At 34.0% G+C, this 3,886-nt stretch overlaps 1 long non-coding RNA gene across 1 annotated transcript; it reads right to left on the bottom strand.

Annotated features, from left to right (window-relative positions):
* Window positions 1-1,039: 1,039 nt before the first annotated feature.
* Window positions 1,040-3,051, bottom strand: LOC127526918 (uncharacterized). The gene is made up of 2 exons (XR_007934311.1): window positions 1,569-3,051; window positions 1,040-1,536 (listed from the first exon to the last, which is right to left on the bottom strand). It is a non-coding gene; the product is annotated as an uncharacterized LOC127526918 (long non-coding RNA).
* Window positions 3,052-3,886: the final 835 nt, after the last annotated feature.

The raw sequence follows: 3,886 nt of genomic DNA, 5'->3' as shown, positions 1-3,886 counted from the left end.
TTTTTTATTTCGTTTTCCTAGTTTTATGAAGTAATTTCTTGTACAAGTTCAACTTGATTTTATGCAATGTTATTTTCTTAAAATAAAAAAAAAATGCATCAGACAGATACTGATGTTCTGTGGCACGTTCATTCAAGAATGTTGCAGTTTCTCCTTCATAATAGTGTAGACTTTGTTGACAAAGGTAGCAATTAGCAAACTTTACATAAATGTGATTTAAAGAATGGAGAAATAGGAAGAACATTGTACAATTGCATGATTATGAAACAATAGAAGGGCAGAATTTTTAACACACATCTGACTTTTTTCTGATGTGACTGGATGCAATAATTTTAGAATCTTGTCAATACTATGCAAGAACTACATATAAATAAGAGAATTTATTGGCAGTTGCAATGGGCAAGATATATATTTTGCTTTTTTTCTTTGGCTCATGTATAGTATGTGGCTGAGATGGAAGTGCATTTAATCTGTGCTGAATTAATTTGCATATTTCTATGTTGCAGAATATTTTTTAGTAACGTGTTAGTAAGTTGGCCAGTATGGTGGCACAGTGGTAGCATTGCTGCCTTGCAGTAAGGAGACCAGAGCTCATGTCCTGGGTTCTCCCCTTGTTTGCATTGGTTTAGTCCGGGTGCTACAGTTTCCTCCCATAGTCCAAAGACATGCAGGGTATGTAGACTGGCAACACTAAATTGGGTCTAGTGGGTGTGTGTGTGTATTCCCCAGAAATGGACAGGTGCTCTATCCAGGGGATTGTTCCTGCCTTCAGCCCTAAGCTTACTTGGATAGGCTCCGGAATCCCCCCACAACCCTGATCAGGACTGAGCAGGTTAGGAAAAGACTGACGGACTTTTACATACTAATGTGGGGTCCAAAAGTTATAGCATGCTATAATTGGCCATTATAGTTGATAATGGGTGTATGTGCTTGGTGCCTTCCAAAATGCCTCTATGCAACTGACTAATGCAGAAAATTAGTTTGGAAAATGTTTAAAAACTCATACCTTTATGGACATAATAAGATCACAAATAACTGCTTTCTGGGGATAAGTACTTTATTTTGGCTTAAAGAAATAATGTTACACATTATAACTTTTAAATGACTATAAAAATGTTTTCCTTATAACTAGGGATGCTATACCAAAACAATCAACAATGAAAGACCAAATTATAGAGATAGCTATCTGTTATAACCATTCAGTCCTCTGATTAGAAACTCCAGGAAAAGAAAAAAAAAAAAGTTCAAGGAGCCCAAGTCAAAATGAAAGAACTCATCTGTTTTACTAAAAATCAATCTTAGAAAAGAAACTGAAAGTTTTGCTGTTCTTAAAAAAAACCAAAAACAAAATAAAAACACACACCTATAATTACTAATAATAGGATATGCAATCCAGAAAAGATGACATTTTTTCGGGGGTAGTAGGATTGATAGGAGTGTTTAAATATATACAATACAAAGAAGTACTGCTTACCTGATTTAGCATTTTCTAGAGAATAGAATGGAGTAATTTGCAATTGTTTTGGAGCACAATGCCTCCTTGTTGATTTTTGAAAATACAAAGTGACAATGTAGCTAAGGAGGCATAATACTTTAAGTAGATACATAAAAAATTAGTTCAATTGTATTTATTTTATTCATTTATTTTATTTATTCATTCATGAATAACAGTCTCAAATCTGCTTAAGTCAGAGCCTATCTCAGCAGCACTGGGTGCCAGGCAGAGATCATCTCTTGATGATACACCAGTCTGTTTCAGTCATTTTTTTAAAATTTTATAATCCATATAAAATATTTTAGCTCTTACCTCAGTCTTAAAATTGACTTTATGAAAAAATGAAAAACATTTTATTACCGGTCTTTTTGTTATAACTACCTTTTCTTCTAATTGTAACTAGTCCTATTTAACCAACTCCAACCTCAATGTGAACAGTCTTTCCGACACTTACTTTAATCCACACCTTCTCTAACTGTACAGTAACTATAACCATTCTCTAAAAGCATTTTTGTTTTTCACCTAACCTTAATCATATCTTGTAACTTTTAGAGTATCACTAAATCTTAACCAGAAATCTTTTATCCTATACCTGTTCAGACATAATATGTTCTACCCCCCTCAGGCAGTATCACTTTCATGTTTCATGCTTTTTCACAACTGTAAACAAAATTAGTATTGCTTCCCTAAATCTTAACTTAACATAATCAATGCACATTCCCTATTCATAACCTTAACAAGAAAATCTTCCACAGCTCTGCTTTTAAGTGACTACCCTTTCAAATCCAATTGCCTCGATTCACCAATCCTAGCCATAAACAAAAAACATTTCCAGATTTTTTCAACCTAAATTAAGAATTCTTTTTTGTAACTTCCTTTTTCAGGCTTCTTGCTGTAATTCATACACTGCCAAACGGCTGTATGCTCTTCTATAATGTTTTCCTTGTATATACTTTGTAGCCTAAATATTCTATATTTAGCAAAACTTCTTAACTTTACCTTTCAATAAAGATCATGTGCAATGTATTGACCCATGTCTGGGTCAATAACAATGTAAAAATTGTAAGGATTTATAATGCAAATTTTAATTATACTAATATTTTACTTTTTTATAAAGTGAGGGGGTTTGACAGGTTTTTATAATAATAATCTAATTAAAATAGATATTTATAAGGAAATAAGATATTAGACCTCTTTTAAAGATTTAGAGGATGGCACATAAAATCAATTTTTTAGTTATCATTGTATAGAGTCAGGACACTTACATCAGTTATTACTTTCATTACAAGAATATCTTTTGTCGTGGTATTTTCTAATGTAGATTAAACTGTAACCAAAGTGAAATACAAGGGGTTCATGTTAAAGTGTCATGACACCTTCCACACAAGTTAAAACTTCTTATAAAAGCAAAGTTTTCATTAAACGTCTGTGTTCAAACACACTGGGGAGGTAATGAAAGAATAAGACAAGAACATTAATAAAGAAACCATACATGCCTTACTGAGCCTGCCACAATGACTAAACTCTAATTAGCCATGCTGACTAGCAGCGACTTCACTCGGTCACAACTAATTCCTCTTTAAAAAAAAAAAATACACACACATATATATATATATATATATATATATATATATATATATATATATATATATATATATTATATATATATATATAAAATTATGTTCTGCCCGTGTCTGCGTGGGTTTCCTCCGGGCGCTCCGGTTTCCTCCCACAGTCCAAAGACATGCAGGTTAGGTCAATTGGCGATTCTAGATTGGCCCTAGTGTGTGCTTGGTGTGTGGGTGTTTGTGTGTGTATCCTGCGGTGGGTTGGCGCCCTGCCCGGGATTGGTCCCCTGCCTTGCGCCCTGTGTTGGCTGGGATTGGCTCCAGCAGACCCCCGTGACCCTGTGTTCGGATTCAGCGGGTTGGCAAATGGATGGATGGATGGATGGATATATAAAATTAAATGACTGTCAATACATAAACGTCCATTACAATAAAGGACAAAGAATACAGAAATTACATTTTGCCAAATGCTTCTTATATATTTTATTTTCTTTCCAGGTATGACATACCTCGAAATGTACTATGGCCCCAAACCTGAGGTACACCTCATCACCCACAGCTTCTGGAATGATTCTTCATTCACCATTGTGAAGCATTATTGCAGAAGGTCTCCCTTTTTTGTCTGCATCTATACTCCTTTTACTTTAATGGTTAAACCCCAATAATATGAAAGAGGCACTCCATAACATAATCATGAAGAGAAGCTTTACATAATGAGTTTAACCCTATATTCTGGAAAAAGAAACAACACTCACACCATTAACACTATTTTGGAATACAGACTAAAATTCCCTGAACTATAACGAAGATTCAATCAAATCAT

Source organism: Erpetoichthys calabaricus, chromosome 3 (assembly GCF_900747795.2).
Source record: "Erpetoichthys calabaricus chromosome 3, fErpCal1.3, whole genome shotgun sequence".
In the NCBI taxonomy this organism is placed as follows: domain Eukaryota; kingdom Metazoa; phylum Chordata; class Cladistia; order Polypteriformes; family Polypteridae; genus Erpetoichthys; species Erpetoichthys calabaricus.
Note: the sequence above shows the minus strand (reverse complement) of the source record. Positions and strands in the feature narration are given on the sequence as shown.